Source organism: Condylostylus longicornis, unplaced genomic scaffold (genome assembly GCF_029603195.1).
Source record: "Condylostylus longicornis isolate FDR11 unplaced genomic scaffold, ASM2960319v2 ptg000048l, whole genome shotgun sequence".
Classification (NCBI taxonomy): Eukaryota; Metazoa; Arthropoda; class Insecta; order Diptera; family Dolichopodidae; genus Condylostylus; species Condylostylus longicornis.
This window is the reverse complement of record NW_026578017.1, coordinates 10,667,699-10,687,614: the sequence shown is the minus strand read 5'-3', so window position 1 is coordinate 10,687,614 and position 19,916 is coordinate 10,667,699. Positions and strand designations below refer to the sequence as shown.

The 19,916-nt window shown below is 22.9% G+C and overlaps 1 protein-coding gene across 2 annotated transcripts in view; it reads right to left on the bottom strand.

Annotated features, from left to right (window-relative positions):
- LOC129611234 (nematocyst expressed protein 4) overlaps positions 1-19,916 on the bottom strand; it is a 100,967-nt gene that overhangs the window by 46,532 nt on the left and 34,519 nt on the right. The window lies entirely within an intron of this gene.

The window sequence follows — 19,916 nt, the reverse complement described above, 5'->3', positions numbered from 1 at the left end:
TTTGTTGTTAAGATTTATAAGTTTATGACACTTATGTCACGACGCTTTCGAATTTATGACTGACGTCAATTGGAAGCATTTGACACAGTGAGAAAATTTTATAAAATACAATGAAACCCATATAAGACGAAATTTGCAAGATATGTTTCGTGCTGAATAAGTTCGTACAAGCTAATTGCATTTGCTTATTTCCATTTTATTTTGTAATTAAATTTGTATTTGTATTTGCATTTTAGAATTTAATTTAATTGTTATACACATATTGCTATTAATTAAATATACAAAAATATTTTCAAAAATATTAATTTGAACTGAAAGAAGATTTAATATTAACCTCAATATGTTATTTAAATATTTTCTAGCCTAATTTTCTTTAATTAAATGTAAAATTTACCTTAAATTATATTGAATTAATAAAATTCTTACTGTTCAGTTAATCATCTGTCTTCATTTATTGTTTTCTAGGTTGAATCAACAGATTTTGCCACAAACTCTGTTTAAATTTTTAATAAGTGATAGGTACATAATATAGAGAAATTTCCTATATAAGACTACATTTTATTTCCATATCATATGTATATAAATATGTATAAGTTCTATTTTTGAAATAATATCTATAATTAAAATCATCTTTTTACTCCTATTGCTATTAGACACATAGATGTGTCTATAAATTTATATGAAAACATTTAATTTGCGCCTAATTATTTTCAATGTTTTTATTTATTGTGTAACATATTTTTTAGCATGTTATTATTATTAAACTAGTTTTTCTATATTAGTTTATAATATTGATTTAAATACTTATATATAGAATATTAAATAAGATACAAAAATAATGGCGTTATCTTCAACGCGCGATGTGACTAATTGCTGGTTCATTTATTAATTCTGTGATAGCAAGCAAAAAAAATCGCTTTATTCAGTTCTCACATTTTTCAATTTAGAAAATTTAGGATTCTATTAAAATTTTATACGTAAATTTTTATGTTTATATGAATATCTAAATTAGTTTTGAAGTTATGCAAGAAAATGCAGAAGACTAAATTTTTTCTGAATATAAAATCTAGGCCGTACACTTATTATATGTGTACTTCAAACTGGATTTTTCGGATTAAAATATTTTCCCTTAAAACTACTGAATTCATTGACGCATGGAATTTTTTAATAATTTTTTTAATATTACCTGTAACATTCATACTATTATATTATCCAATGATCATCAACTTACCTGAAAATAAAAAATAAAATTAAATTAAAATTTCTAGAAATAAAATTTCACCAGGCATTACTGATAATTATGAAAATTAAAAGGAAATTATAAAACTTATTTAATTAAATGATTTTATTTAATTTTGAATTTAGATGTTTAAAATTCAAAATAACTAGCAAAGTTGCAAGGCACATTTACCTGTAAATTATTATTATAATTCGAAGTATTTGAATGCATTCTTATAATTAGGTTTTTTTCACGTTTATAACGTATACGTAAAAATTGTTATCACATTTGTTTTGGTTCAGAATATGAAATGAATTCTGTAAATATTTTGCATAAAATATGATATTAGCAATTGTAAAGAAAACTTATAGGAAAATATTTAATCGTGGTAAATTAAAACACATTAATAATTGTGTAAATTATCTTCCAAATAAATAAAACTTAGAAATTTTTTAACAGCAATAGTTTGAAATCTGGTTTTTAAGAACATTTGTTTAAGCCTATTCAATGATTCAATTTTGTACACAATGGCATTATTTCTTTATAAATTCTTATTAGTGAATTGTAATGATAAAATTTTTTATACTTTTAACAAAATCATGTGTTTGTCGCATCATATTTTCTTGCACCACATGACTTTTTGTCGAATTTATAATCCTAAACTGTCACATTCATCAGATTTCTTAAAAATTAGCATTTAGTAATTAGCATTATGAAATCAAAATTTTCGTTCTGTTTTGTAATATTTTTAATCTCTCTATATTTATACTTATAAATATAGAGAGTTTTCTGATATAATCTATAGTTGCTTTATTTTTTGTGACGGTAACACTGTGAATCATGAATTTAGTTTTCCTCTCATATATTAATCGCTGTAAACCATTTTTTTTGGCTCTCTCATTATTAATAAGAAAGAGAATTTAAAATGACATCATGGTAGGAGTGTTGAAAAGTATAAAAATCTTTGAGGAAATACATAGTTTGCTATTGAATAGTTATGGCAGCACTTTTGCTATACCTAAATAATTATTCTAGTAAATACTTTAATAATATTTTATTGCGTTTTGAATAATATATTACTCGTATATATAAGCTATTTTTAGACTGGTTTGATAAGAGTACTGGTTTGATAAAACATTTAAATTAATTTGAATAAGACTATTATTTTTTGGCTACATAATGAAGTCAAAAACATGTAACAGCAGCATAAAAGCAGTATTCTTAAATGATACCATTAAAATTTGTTACCCATCTTCAAATAATAATTATGACAGTATACGTATTACGTATTAATAATTATGACTTACGTGTATATTAATATATACGTAACATTATTGAAATTTTGAGTTTAATTGATTATTTATTCCTTACAAGTAATTTTCGGAAAAATGACTGAAATATGGCTACACTAACAATACAAGAGTATACTAACAACCTAATTTTTTAAATAAAGTTTTTGTATATGATAGCTTGTTTGGAAAATTTTAAAAAAGCTTGTCCAATAACATAAAATCCATTACAAATTATTAAATTTTATATTTCAAAATTAGCAATAATGGAAATAACATGGGAATTCCTGTCGTGAAACTATCGATGTAGAAAACTATATTTTAAAAAATTTAACGTAGATTGATTTTTGTTAAAACGAATTATAATAATTATCGATTTTATTGAGAAAAAACGAAATTCCCGCGTTGGGTTTTTTTCTCAAATCTCTATAATTTTTCTTTTTTCCTTTTTGAAAATTTCACTAAGCTTTATTTTGATGTCATTTTTCCATTTATAGCGTTCTTTACAACATTAAAAAATACCAGTTTTATTTCATAATCACTTTAAATCTAATATTCGTCAATAAAATTCTAACATGTTTTTTTCTTTTTTAATCAAAGTAACAGAAAAATCGTATGTAATTAATTTAATTTTTTTGCATAAATGAATAATTATCAAATCTGTTTTTATTTCCTACATGTAACAAAAAAAAAAAATTAAAATAATATCAAATGAAATTTAAATTGAGTTTTTAGGAGTTTGAGTTAAATTTAAATCAACTTGAAAAACAATTTAAAATCCAAATATGCACTTAAATAAATTCAAATTAAATAGCGTTATTCATTCATATTTCATTTTTTAAAAAAACGCTAATATGGAAAAATTTTTTTTAATTTTTCTTATAAACTTATATATGAATTTTAATTTCCTATGTATATAAAAAAATTAGTATTTAAATATAATTATTAAATTAGATCAGTTTGAAAATAGCACTAAAAAAAATTCCAAATTCTTTCCATAATGGCATTATAAAAAGTAAATAGTGGGGGTATGTGAAGATAACAAAATAGCCTTGTCGTACAATAATGATCTTATATATTTGCAGTAATCGTAAGACAATGCGAAGTGACATTGTTATTGAAATCATTTTATATGTCAATAGCAATTATTTTAAAATTTTTCTATAATCTTAGATTGCATACATAATATGGGTATGGTTATACACTTGTATGATTTTACTCATACTCGTATGATATGCATGTACACATATAATATGACAAAACTTATAATAAATTTTTTCATATGAGAACAGTTTTAAGTACGTTCAAAAATTAACATACGTTACATATAAGATGCCGTTGAATTAATTAAAAAAGTACTCGTAATAGTAGAGTGTTGAGTGCAACAATTTTCACTTAAATACGAGCATATTATTTAAGTATGGAAAAATGTATTACGTATGTCATTTTACATAGGCAAATATGCAGCTGCCTAAGCAAATTAATGTTGATATAATAAAAGTTAATACTTTGTCAAATATTAGCGTTCAATTTTAATATATGTTTAAATATTAATATAAATATTGACGTTTATATTGTAGTTCTATATATTTACATACATATATACAGCAAATTATTTGCTTACAAAATGAGAGCTAACTTTTATTATTTGCCATTTTCAAATTTTATAATTTTTGTATTTTGCCTAAGCTTGAATAATAATTTAATTATGGTTGTGAAAAGAGAATACTTAGCCTAACTTTCTGATTTTCTTAAGTTAATTTTTAAGTTATACAACGTAGTTCTTTCATCGTAACTTCAATGGCATTTTGATTAAAAATTTTTTTCAATTTATAATTTAAAATTTGTTTTTCTAATTCTATTTTAATTCTTGTCTTGAAAGTTTTTTCTAGTTCTAATTGAAAACTGCAATTTAAACCAAAAGACTTACTAAAATTTTAATTTTTTTTTTTTTCCTTTGTTCACTCCTAGAAGGAGCATAGGGCTAGTGCATGATTTCTCATGCACTAGTTTCATAGCGTCATAGGGTTTAACTAGGTAGGTGACTAGCCTGCCGTAGTTTTTATTTATATATTAATTATTTGAGGTTATTAATATTTACTATTTATTTTTCTTAGTTTTTTTTTAATATCGAATATTAGGAATATTTGAAAATTACTTGTATAATATTTTTTTATTAGTATTGTATATTAAGTTATAATAATATTGAATATAATTTTTATAGTGACCTGACCGGGGTTTGAACCCAAAATTTTAATTAATTTTACAATATTCTCGTTTTGTTCATTTCCAATTCGGCAGTTTATTAATATATTTAAGATAATACGATCATTATTGCAATTTTTTAACATTTTATTTTTATATATATGCATTATAATATATGTATCATGAAATAATGTAGTCATTTTTTACATACCAGAATAATCAAATGAATCTCTTCTATTTATAGTTTTTTTCTTTTCACAGCACAATACAAATCCTATAAATGTTATAGCTAATGCTATTAATGATAAAACAATAATACCAGGTGTATAATCTGAACCATGTCTATGTGGTACTGAATATGTGACTCTTGTTAAATAATCATTATCGTAATTTTTATCAAATAATAATTTTTCATTATTAAAATTATTATTACTACTATTTGTACTATTTAATAAAAAATTTAAATTTACATTATTATTTTTATTGAGTTCTTGTAGAATGTTTTTTAAATTAATATTATCATAATAATTATTTTCGTTGCTATTATCACTATCATTATAATTATTATTCAAAAATAATATATTTTTATTTAAATAATCATCATCATTATTTTCTTTTAAATAATTATCATATAAATTTGTTTTCGTTTCATTTTTAAAAGAATTAAGATTTTTGAATAAATCTTTATAATAATTATAATTAAAATCGAAATTTATGTCAGGATTATTCATTTTTCTTTTTCTTATTGTAAATCAATTGAATTTTAAATTTTTAATTGTAAATTTCCGCAAAATATTGAACTCTTGTTATTTACAAATTAAATTTAAGACAGATAATTCGTTTTGATTTTCTTTTATTTAATTTTGTTTACGTTTTAATGTTTAATCTACAAAATTCCGCCAATTTTTATTATTTTCTTCAAAAATATTATTTTATTACTGAACAAGTGATCTTCTATCAAATAACTGAATTTAAAATTTTTCAAATTCTAACGCTTAATTTCAATTTTCTCTTAATAAAACTTTTTAAAGAAGGGAGATCGAATGAGATAATTAAGAGAATATTGTTAAAATAGCTTTGTAAATATACGAGAGAAAAAATATAAAATTCTCTTATTATAATTTTACTAATACAACATCATAGTTGTGAAATTAATAAGTAATGTGCTTAATACACTAATAATTTAACTTCTGCCTTTAACTCGTTTCTTTGATTACGTCATCCATTTGTTCTGCAGTTGCATGAAGAAATTTTCATTAAGTTAAATAAAATTCTCTCTTTTCCATGTTGTTTTCATGTTATTCAATTAATTAAACTAAAAATGCTATATACTAACGCTTAGTATAGTAAAAGGAATTAAATAATATGTCCTTAGATGAGTCTAGCATGTATGAAGGTGTATGCATATCCTTATGATTTTCAATTGTGAAGAGTATGCAATTGTGTGTACAGTTTTGTTATCTCAAATAAAATAAGGTCTGAAAGATGATAATTTGGAAAAAACTATAAATAGTATGTTATTGTTTTAATAATTTTTTAAGGTGAACTTAATTACAATATAAGGAGCAAAAAGGAGACTTTGTTTTATTCAAAATTACATTTTCGAACGAAGAGAAAATTTGGATTTATTTGAAATTGCAATTGTAATAAATATTAGTGATCAATTTATAGTGAAATTTTTTGATTTATAGTTTACAATTTCCTGTAATATGCAAAAAATTGTGCCCAAGTTAAAATATTGATTAACGGATTTAAATTTCCCGAAAGATAGAACTATATTTTTAATTTAGTTGAGAAAAAGGTAATTAATCAAGGTAGTTTTAATAATAAAGGTAGTTTTAATAACCTGTAAAAGTTTTCATTCTGATCTCAGAATGTAAAATGCAATTTTAACGTCCTTTATAAATCTATTTTTTTTTTGTGTAGAAAAATGGAAAAAAAAATTTGTTCTCTCTGTTCCTTTAAAAACTTTAAAAAAGTGTAAAAAATTGTTTTTTTCCACTATTATTTACACAGGACTGTCTTAAAGGATCATCATCTTAAGAACACTTTTTCATTTTAATTAATTTGAAAATGCACAAAAAAATAGCAGAAGAACAGCATATAACCGATCACATTATTCATCTACATTTTACAGTCTACTACAGCATATGCCAGACGAAAGAGCAGGACGGGAAGATGGAAATTTTTTGTTTTAAATGTATGTATTTTAATATTCAAGATACTTATAGGTAGTTAAATTAATAACACATAAGTTTTCTGTACCATACCAGCGCAAATATTTTTTACATCATCTTCCCAAAGAATGATTTACAAAGTTTCAAGAAATTTGGGTATTTTTTGTTTAAGACTTAGATTATTAGGTTTTCGGCTATCAGTGATGCTTCAAAAGTTAGGTCTGTGAAATTTATCAATGAAATTTGACGCAATTACAATACCTTTCTTATGTTGTTGTGAGCCGTGCTGAGTTAAAAATAAAATATAAATGCAATTAAACATTTAAATTTTGTACAATAAATAAAGATTGCATTGAATTTCGGTTAAGAGTACTGCTAGGAAAAATATCACGGTTAAGATTTTCCAGTTTAATTATTTTATGTTTTTCTTGTTCAAGACATATAGATGAGAGGTTTTCTTATATCTAGTCATTCAACAATATTTTACAAGTTTTTCTCGAATTAAAGAAAAAGAATATTAAAGGTATTTTTTGAGGAAAAGAATTAAATTTTGTAAAATGAGAATTTCTGCAATTGAAATTTTAAATTCAATCTGTTAAGTCTATTGAGCTAGATTTTTATTTTTCATGTAATTTCTTAATATTAAAATTAAAGTATTTTCCTGATTTTTGGAACAAATAGTGTCGCAATAAATTTTTCTCAAATAATAATATTAATAATATGTATAAAAGGTCAAAAAGCTATTTCAATACATAATCGATAATATTTGGGTTAATAGCTTCCATTTGACAGATGGTGTTTATTCTCATTTACAATTAATAAATGCGGTCCTTGCCTATTTGTATTAAAATATTTTTTCTGCGTGGATGTTTTTAAATGTTCCTATTTTTTCAATTACAAAAATTTAGTTTTTTCTCTGTAAAATATTTTTGAATGTATAGACATACATATAAATTATGGGACAAAAATATGAATAAGAATTATCTGTATAGGTAAACACAATGTATGTATTTATATTTTTAGTGAAATAATTAAAAATAAATTTATGATTAATTTATTGCAGCATCACACAAAGTGTTCGCATTTTTATTAATATATTTATTTTTATATATAATTATAGATTCAAGGTTTTTTTTCTGTTTTTTTTTAATGTCAAGAAATATATAATTTTTATAAATTTTCTCTACAATATATAATATACACGGTGTTGAATTTTTTTTTTTTTAAATTTGACGCGATTTGCATTTTTATATGACATTGGATTACGTGCTAAATTTTTAAAGATTGCAGTTGGTAATATTGGTGGAAATCGGAAAAACTATACTAAACATTTACTTTTCACGAATGCTGTTATTATTTCAATATTACTCGAATTACTTCATAAGGATTTCCTTCAATTCAAATGCCAGTTTGTTTGTTTCCATGTATAGTAATTTAAAAATAGGTTCCTTTACACTATTATACTTTCATATATTTCTAAATATTTACTAACAGCGATTTTATATATTCTATTTTAGTATAAAAATACAAGTGGAGGAAAATTTAAAAATTTAATTCAAATTCGAACACCCTATATAATTTATGTAAATATAAATATTTCGAATTAGTGAATAAACAAACACATGTTTTTTATGAAAATGTAGTGAAAATCTACTATATAAATATAATATTGTATACACAATATAAATACGTATATATTTTTACAAAATTATGTCAAATATGAAGAAATACTTCCCAAAATTAATTTAGTTAAAAACCTATAAAGTTTTATTGTTGAACATTAAAATAATTACCAAATAAGTCACCTTATAAACCATTACATAATCTTATAGAATTTTTTTTTAATATAAACTAAGCATACTACATATACTAGATTTGAGGGGAACACAATTTTAAGTGTTTCATTTAAAGGTACTCATAACACCAGTTTAGAAGCAGTTAAGCACTTTTATTCAGTTGTGGAATATTTCTGTTTCGTTTTTATATGAAATACGAGTATGAAAAAAATAAACACCAAATTTTCTTTTAGAAATTGAAAAATTTTCTAAAATATCCCCTGTTGGTAACAAATAATACCAAATATCTCAGATTTTAATATAGAATTGATAATCCATTAAAATTGACATGAAAATCGCAAGACTTGAGGAATACAAGATTAAATTACAAGATCTATCCTGAACTTGAAATCCTACACATACTAATTTAATTTTTATTGTTATATGTAAGCTTAAGGATAATTTTAAAGACTTTATTGACCCTTACATAAGGGTACTCTTGCAATTACTGATACCATTAACAAAATACTGTGCGATTTTTCGAAAATCTTCTTAAATATTTTCGATAATTGTTGATCATTTCAAAAATTAAAAAATAAATTTGAAATTTTGAAATTCTTATATTAAAACTGCCGGATGTTATTCCGGAGACAAACAAAGATAATCCCGTTGTGTCTTTTTGGTATATAAGTATATTAAATTTGCAAAAAACATAATCGAATATTTTACACTTTAATACGAATAATCAGTTTTTTTTACGAATTCTCTTCTTATTTAAATAAATTGCATATAAAATTTACATATACAAGTTTTTAATATACACACACATAAGTACATATACCAAACATATTTCTGTATTTATTGAAATTTTCAATAGAAAATGTCATATTACTTTCACTGCATAATTTTCAACAAGACAGCTGCTTAATATTCAAGAATTATATTTATTTATATATATGAATATATGTAGATATATATTATACAAAAGAGGTCACAAAATAATACAAAAATTAATAAAATAATAATCAGCACTCCTTAATATTTAATTTATTTTTGTTCAATAATAAAAGCACATATTATTTTTATACCTAAATAAATTAAAACAGAATAAATGATATTATGCGAATCCGATTAAACGATATGCAATATAATTATGATTACGTTCAATAAACACATATAGAAATATGTATAACATTCACAATAATATTTGCAAATAGTATAATAAAAATTTTTACAATAATTGCAGTATAATGGCAACAATATAATAAAATTTAAAATAAACATTAACCACAGTTTATATAGCTCATCAAATCTTTATGAACTATGTTTATGTATTCGAGCAAATCTTGAATAAAAAATAAATTTGTAGTTAAAATAATTACAATCTGTTGAATTTTACTCTTAAAATATACATAAGAATTTTGTGAATTTTTCATATAAGGATGCTTTGCATATTAATTGCAAATATCGCATGAATTTTCAGAAGACAAGTTGAACAATTTCAACATCGAAAGCAATCATGTCATTTGAATAAAACCAATAAGATGGAATGGTTAACTCCAAGCTACATTTGTTATTCCAATGAAGTTAAACGGTTTATTGTTTTTAAGAATCATTTTTTAATTCTAGCTTGAATTGATCAACAGTAAATTTAACAAAGAAAAAAAAAATAGCGTCAAAATTTTGAATTTTTTAAAAAAATTCTTTGAAAATTTTAAAAGTTCAATGATGGAACAAAAGTTCTATTTCATCAACTGCAAAAGATATTTTCTCATTTTGTTGTAGATTCAATTGAAATTTAAAACCAGAGCGGCGAAATTGTTTTAAAATTTAATTCAAAGTTAGAAACAATTCCCCATAAAATTATCGAAATGTTAACAAATCAATTTCACGGAATTTAGATTAAAATTTTTTTACTTCGCAAACTGCTGGACTTTATTCTCATATTTAATTATTAAATTAAAATGGGTTCTACTGTATGGATATACCAGTCACTTTTCAATTACTATTTGAATTATGAATAAAATCTATACAAATAATTCCAAATAAAAATAATAAATATTATTGATTTTATTTTTTTGTTTTACAATTATAAATAAAATTTACCTTTTTTAATGGGGCATTGAAAATTTTTTTGGTTATTCAAAAAAAAAAAAAACTCAATTAACATCACGAATTTTAATTCATATTTTCGAATTAATTAATTTGGATTTGCAAAATTTCGAAAAATAATTATTGAAAAAAAAAAACAAATTGTTAATAATTGGAGCACATTAATATTATGTGTGTTTGTTCGAAATTATGGTATTTTCATTCCAGATATTGTTTGTATCGGTTCATATGGTACATTTGTTGCTTCAATATTTTCATAATTCTCTTTACGTTTTTTTAATATTTTATAAAATGCAAATAATATTCGAATTAATATTATAAATAATAATATTAAAATTAATATAATTAAACGAAAACTTTCATCAATTAATTTTTGATCGGTTGCATATCCTTCATCATTATGAAAACTAAAAAAATTAACAAATTTTACTTTAAATATTTCAAATGCATTATTAATATATTTTTTAGATGAAAATAAAATTTCTTCCTCATCATCAATCATTATATTAATTTGTTTTTTTTTTGTTTTTCGTTAAAATTGATTAAAAAATTTTTTCTACAATTTTAAAATCTTTTAATTTTCAATATTAACAATTTCAATTTTTTATATACACATTCAATAATTCCAATTTTCAATAAATAGTCTAAAAATATAAAATTCAAATTTTTATATTTTTTTTACTAATAATACAAAAATAAAATAAAGGAAAAATAGAAGATAAATACCGCCGAAATGTCAACTATTATCCTTACAGTGAAATTCTGTACTGAAAATTATTATTAAGTTCATCTACAAAAAAAACAAATATAGTAAAGAAAAGCAACAAAAAATATAAAAAAAAACAAGAGGAAAAAATAAGAAAAAAAAAGTTGTTAGATAGAAAACTTGCCCCCCCTCAATATCATTATTATTAAGAGAACTCAAAGAAAATATAATTTTTTCATCAACATCTTCCATATCTAAATGCATGTATGTATTGTACAAAAATATTCTATATACATTTGTGTACGTCTATACGAATATAGTATACCTATATATATAACCCCACAAATTTTATATATGTATGTTTGTGTTAATGTACGTCAAATTAATATTATATATGTTGTGTTTTATGTTGTATTTAATGATGCTGAATTCGGTGATGCAATGATTTTTCGTTTTCCATTTATCACAATAATAATAAAAATATATATATTGTATGTAGTATATTTTAAAATACGAGTATTATATATATAAACATACTTACAATTATTTTATGTATGTATGTATAGTATCGATGTTACCATCTTTAAAAATTTTATATGATTGTGCAGAATATTCGATTTTAAACATTCGATATCTAATTCTAATTGAATCTCTAATAAATTTGACTAATTGCGTACAACATTTTGACTTGGTGAAGATTAATGGCCAGGAATTTATATGAATATGAATACCTATTAATTTTTGTAACTTAAATTTATCGGAAAGAAATGAAATCTCATGGTTTTCGGTTTACTAGAACAGTTTCGGTGAATCAAACGAGCTGTTTAATGCTTCTAATAAAATTGGAAGGCTATCGATAAAATATTTATGGATAAACAGTTGATTTAAAAAGTTGACACTGATCCTATGTTGCCGTTTAAGAAAAAATGCCCTTAAAAATTACTGAGTAGCTGGATTGAAATAATAGAATTCGCATACATATTATTTATGATTTTTGATAAGAGATTGATTACTAATCTTATTTGGGTTTCTGCTGCTTATACTAAAAAGTTAAGATTAATGCTGTAATGTAGAATAGTATAGGTTTATAAATTAAATTAAAAATGGGGAAGAAATTACTTACGTGTAATTTTGTATAAAATCTACTCAATTGAATCTAAAGTACCTGACGGCAACTCTAATATAATTGTGGTGTGTTGTGTACATAAACATAAATATTATGTTTTTGTAGATATTTAGACATTATTGTATGGAAAATATTTATAAATTTTTTTTTGTTATTCATTTCTTGTTGTTTTTTTTGTTTTGTCGCCGGCGTTTGTCATAAAAATTAGGTCCTGTACCAACACATTTATAACAAAAAAATACAATAGGAATTCAAAAAAAAAATATAAGATTTCAAATAAAAGAAAAAACAACTAAAATAATTTTCCTATGCTAAAATATTTAATAATAAATAGGCTGTAAAGAAAACTAAAAATGTTTTTCCTCTCTAAAGAGTTGTCAGTCAGATATTTTTTTTTTTGTAGCACGTGAGATGGAAAAAACGGAAAAAAATTTTCTTTTTTCTCATTATTTTATTTCGCATATTCGAAATATTAAGATAAAAATAGCAGGAGAACGGAGATGACGGGGAGAGCAAAACGATGCTGCTGATAGAAGTAGTAGAAACAAAAAAGGGATATGTAAGGTTATGGAAATTTTTTCTTGTTTTTTTCTGTTCTTTGTTGTTAAACGGATGAATCTAAATGAATTTCAAATTTTGCCTTGTAATAGTTTAGTTTTTTTGTCGTTTTTTCTTTTTGTTATTTTTAAAATTCAAAAACATGAGAAATTATGTGATATGATCTTGAAAAGGCGAGTAAAGTAATGTTGAAATACAATAACGAAAAGCAAAATAAAATATTAAAATGAATACTTAATTATTTTACAAAATGTTCTAAAAATTCTTATTAATTTTTAATGTTGAAATGAAAATATAATAAATTGTATTTGTGTACATACATATGCAGGTTTATGTACAAATAAAAAAATATTTATTTATTTAAAAGTACAAAATAGAAGTAGGGTAATATTGACAGTATTCGTACACTACCAACTTTTGAAAATAATTAATAAATGACGATTAAATTAAATAATTAATAATGACGATGACGATTTTATTAATTAGAATATTTAATTAATGAAATTATTTGGAAAAGAATAACAGTAATTTTACAGCCGGGGTTTGTTTCTTAACTTACCAGCAGACTATTCAATCATAATCTAAAACCGATTCTTTGCTAATTAATATAATAAGTATGTTAATACTCGTATAATTTGAGAAATAATTTTTCTCCTAAATGACAATTTGAGTTAGTGTGAAGCTATTTTAACGATCAGGTTATAGATCACAATAATTATTAATAGTCTTGTTATCTGAAAGTACATTACTGGATGTCTAAAATTAATTATTTAATTAGTAATGTTTTTTATATTTTAATTTCAATTAAATCTTTATGTTAGTATACAATTTTTTAAACTTGTCGTTTATCACTTAAAGATGTCTTCTAAATTTTGTAAAATTAAATTATAGTAAGATAATTATAATAATGTTTTTCAGTAAAACCTTAATAAAGCTTTAGATTGAAACTCTTAAAGGAAATTTATGAAATTTTTAAAGGGCGCTTGTATTCTTTCAGATTCATCCAAGACATTTATATAAGTAATCCAAGACAGTTGCGGAAACATTTGAATACGTGAAAAATCGTTTCGAATGCATGAATTGGCATTATGAAAACTTTCCAATATTCGAGAGATTAACAAAAGGTATTAAGAAAATATTCATCTTTTTTCCTCCCTCTTTGATTTCATCGAGAAGATCTAAGCTTTATGGGATAATTTACAACTCTTAACATTCAAGCTGCATGAAATGGCGGAATAAATCAAATCGAGCTAAATAATTAGAAATTCAATCATATGTTGAACAAATACGTTTGTTACTCCGAACGCGTTGAAATCATACCGAATATGGTTTTAGCAATCGAAATTAAATTTTTAAAATCAGGCCAATTAGGTCGACATGATTATCTACACAAGTACACATTGTATAGATTATATTTGTATAGATTATAAATATTAGTATAGGAAACAGGTGGGTGCCATATGGAAAATATTAACGTATTTGCCTTATTTTATATTAATATTGCACATTTGAATGAATATTCATATTAAGTATATGTAATAAAATATTTATTTTAATTTATAAAACTTCAAAATACAAAAATAATTTTTAAATATTAAATCTTGGGAAAAATTTCTATTATACTTATATAAACTTACTATAAAATTTATTAAATTAAATATTTTATTAGCAATTTTATATACAAAATATTGCAAAATTTTCATAAAAGGGTCAACATTATATGTTTTCAAGAGATTCACCCCCCCCCCCCCACTTTTTAAAAATACCTAACATAAAAGAGAAAATAATACTTTTGAAAAGATAATAAGCAACTTGTTAACACATGGAAATGGTTATAGCATGAAAAAAAGAACATTAAAGAAGAAACTTCTCAAAACACATTGGATATATTAAAGAGTACTTAAATGTTCGAATTCAGTAGGGATATTTGTAGTATTCCAAATTATATTTTCAAAGGAAAAAGTGTTAACTTTTTACTAAATTCATTGACCTTAATAAAATATGATTTCATTTTTATTCTTTTTGTTATTTTTTCTTTGTTCAAAATTTTCACTTATTTTACATACAGTGTAGAAAATTTCATTAGCTAAAGAAGAAAAGAAAAACTTTTGAAGGGTTTTTCTTATACTGAACAGCAACAACACAAAAAAAAGGTTATATGGTATGGCAAATATGGTTATAAAACTTTTTAAGGTTAAGATTAAGTGTTCTAATGTATGAAAGAAAAACACATATATGTATATATCAATGTTCTTATGTGAGTATAGAATAAAAGTTATTTTCGGAAAACCATTACGGTATGTAATGAAAAGTTACAAAGTATGTTTCTTAAAGTGTGGAAAGGAATGAGGTTTCTTAATTTCCAAACATAACTGAATGATTTTCTTTATGTGAATTTATTTTTGAGTAAATTCTTGTTATACACTTGAGTTATTGTATGAAAGAAAAAACTATTCACGGGCTTACAAAAATATTATTTGAAAATTTTTTTCTATTATACTTTTTCACCGAATGCAAACATCTCGGCAGCAAATTAATGGGAACATTGTTGAAAACGCTGCTTCAACTTTAATAAATAGGGTTTGTATAAAATTATATATATATATATATATATATATAATATATATAACGTATATTTATATGTTTCTGTTGAAGCCTATTTCTTAACTTCACATAGGAAGTAGTAAATTTATAAAACCCTTCGAATTTGTTCGTACTTTACACTTGTATTTTATTCGTTCGACGGATAACCGTGTAAACGGAACATTAAAATTTTTTTAAGTAAATCAAATTGTATAAATCACGTCCAAAATTATGATAAATTATTAAAATTTCTAGATCCAGTGTACAATTGTTAAACACTTTGAAATTACTGCGTTTGGAAAATTTTCATATTGGAGTGATTTTTTTACTTTCGATCAATCGATATTATTTCCTACTCCTACATACATATATATATTCTTATATTTGTATACCTACATCTTCACAATTTTTTTAATATATAAATTTGCATATAATGAGGAAAAAACAAACCATTTCATTCTCAATTCAAGGTTATTAAAATAATGTAAGGATGTTTATTATAACATATACTGAAGTAAAATAAAGGAAGGCAAGTTCTTATTAAATTTGAAAAATTGAAAAAAAATACATAAAAAATTTATATTGAAATTGTCTTTAATAATAAATACTAAAAATTATAAAATTTTTAATAATTTTGCTGAATTTGAATCTTGAGTGTTTCATATATTTTTAGAATTAGGAAAACTGTTTTGAATTTATTTAGAATTGTTCTATTTTCGGAATATTTCTTTAAAAAATTAAAAAAAATTTTTTACTCTACCAACTCGTTGTAGAATGAGTACGCTATTTAAGATGAAACGATAAAATTTTGTAAGAGAATATGTCTTAGTGAAGGCGTTATCTTTTTATAGTTAAATTTTTTCGTATTTCTATTCCTTTTCAAATTATTGTTCTCCAAAGCACTTGAATCAAAAAAATTTATAAATTTTGTATACGTGGTAATTATTTATTTCATTAAAAAAAAATTTGAAGTGTCCGGATTTGCGAATTGACTCCTCAATTTTATTGTTATTTTAAACTGGAAATTATTCTTTGGAAATTTTCGTAGCGATTTTTATCCTGTGCGGCAGCTCGTTTTACTAAAACATTTAATTGTAGGCCTTTAATATAGCGAAAAACCTCATTTCTTTGATACAATAAATACCACAGAGTTGTAACAGTATATACTAAAAATATAACGTTAATTATCTTTTTGCCGAGAAGTATACTCTTATGTCGCAATTTAAATAGTATCACAGTTTAAGCTTTATATAATAGAATAAATTTTTGCAAAAATTATTACCCTAAGAAATTTATGTAAAATTATGTAGTTTGTAAGAGAATTATTTGAATTTAATCTAAAATCTAAAATTTTTAAACCGAAATGTGCCATTTTACAAACCATGGATTTTTTAAATTTTTTGAATTCACTAAACATTCCTAATAATAAAAAATTTAAATTTCAAAAAATAAAAATTGGTATGCGGTTTACGAAAATATCTGTTTTATTTCCGTTGAATCTACAAGCTTACATATAATGTTCCCTATATTATGCAGTAAAAACAATAATTTAAACATTTACTTACCGAAAGTGTTGAAAATATTTTGAAACGACCAATGCATTGCCGAATGCATTCATTTTGTATAATAAATATGCAAAATTGAAAAATGTTTGTATATGAGTGGTTGTAAGTATCTTTTACCAATCCGAATAAAATACAAATTAATCACGATATAGACGGTAAAGTCTCAAGCCATAAATTTCAAAATCTAAAACTGTAAACGCTATGAAATGCAACCTCTTATATCTGTTTAAGTTCAATGTAAGTAATTTTTTACGAAAATAATACTTGCTTATCGTATTAAGCACACATTGGCAATAAAAATAATTAAATATTTTTCAAATTAAGTACTATAATTAAAAATTAATTAACTGTTGAAATAACAAAATATTTTAAAAATTGATGACGGAGCACCAGACTTTTGAATAAAAATTCATAAAAGTAGGTTTTATTGTTGTTACTAAATATTTTTATTTTAACAAAAAAAAATTTTTTTTAAATATTTTCTCTAAAAAATATTAAGAACAAATTATTCATGACCTTATTAAATTCGATTACAACAAAAATTTGTTGTTTTTGTGGTGTTCATTTTTTTAAAATGGAGGCAATATTTGAATATTTTTAATTAAAATAGAAAAGAAATTAGATTTATTTTATCATTTGATTATTTAAAATCTTTTTAAATATAAATGTAAAAACTTTTAGTGGTTTTTATAAACTGAACATTTTAATAACTAACATGAAATTCAAACACTGAAATTTTTAAAATCATTAAGTATTCTGCATTTTTATTAGAATTTTCAGATTCTATATAATCTACATACATATGTATGTAATTGAAGCTCTATATAAGCCGTATATAATTGAATTTGTGGTTAAACTAAAAATTTTACATATTAGGAATATTATTCTGAAGAATTTTAAATTTTTAAGAGATTTGCTCTCAAATTTTAATTGTGTTTCCGATTAGTTGAAAAATTAGAACAAAAATTTAAAACTAACTTCGTAGCTCTATCTTTTACACTTTTGTAAATCTGTCAAATCGCTTCTGTTAATTAGTTGTGCTAATCAGTCGAATTAATTTTAGAGAATGGTCAAGCTATATTTTTCATCTATCAAATTATGCTCTTCATCTATCAAATTAAACTCTTCGTCTGTCAAATTAAATTCGACGCTTGTCAAATGAATGGCTCATTTACATTGAGAATTGAAACTGTTGTTTCGCCGTATAAAAAAGAAACTTGTTTGTATTGAGAACATTGTTTCATATTTCTGATTATATGTATGCCTCACTTTAAACACAATATTTGCATCGGCTCCCGAACTAAATGAGAACACAAAAAATAATTAATGTTTGCCCTACTACTTTAATGCCAGGGTATGTTCTGATATGTATATGTACTTCATTTAATTAATGTAAATTTAATTTAAGAAACAAAAAAGCAAAATAATTATAAGTAAATATTATGATTCAATACCCACTCATAATACATTCATACACAAACAAATAATAATTTATATTGTGTGGGTGTAAACACAGCAATATCATTTAATAAAAATATTATTATTGTAGCATCCTTTTTCTATATTCAGTGAAAAATAAATAGATCGATATTATTTTTTTTTTTAAATATCGAGAATTATTTTGAATTGCTTCACTTGATGGTTTTAATTTTGGTTTAATCAAGTGGACCCAAATGAATGTTTTCCTATATTTATAAATTAATATTCAAATATATAAAAAACATTTACATATATTATTGTACACGTTTTGTACTTGAAAAGCTTATATAGTTGCTTATATAGTTGTTATATAGTTTCGAAATAATACATAAGAATGTTAATAATAAATTATAATAAAGACAAAATATTCATTCATTTATAGGAACTGAAACAGAAATCACAGTATGAATAACAATTCATTCATGCATTTCCTAAAAGAAAAACAAGAAAAACATGGATTGCGGTTGAAATAAAAAAATTAATATAAAATGTTGAAATGCACTTAAACAGACACATCTGTTTTGTTTATTAAGATATGGATGTACAGTAGCGGTATGTAATAGAAAGTATTTGCTTTTTAGCTTATTAAAATGAGGAAGCTTCATTACATTTTTATCTCAGGAATTGAAGAAAATTATTTAAATAAGCTGATGCATGATATCATAAATAGACATTTAGTTTTTAACTTTTTAAGTAGGTGACTAGCCTGCATTCGTTTTTTCTTATATTAACTAATTAAGGTTATTGATATTTATTCAAATTATATTTGATGTTATATAATTTTCAATTCGAAATTCTCTGATTAATGGAGCGATGCCATAACCATTGCACTACATATTGGTCAGGTAAATCTATAGAGAAAGTTAAAATTTTACAACAGCAGTAAAGCCCATTTAAATTTAAATGTTTTCTCAGCAAAAAAAATATTTCTCAAAAATTTAATTCAATGTTATGCTACGACTTTGGTAAGAATATTTATTTAATACACCTCCCAAGCATATGCACTACATGGTAGTAAAATGATAATTTTTATACGTCTCTGAAATTAATTTTCGTCTCTGATTTCATAAATATGTTCCTTTACAAATAATTTGTTTGATCAACTGAATTTTTACTATCTTT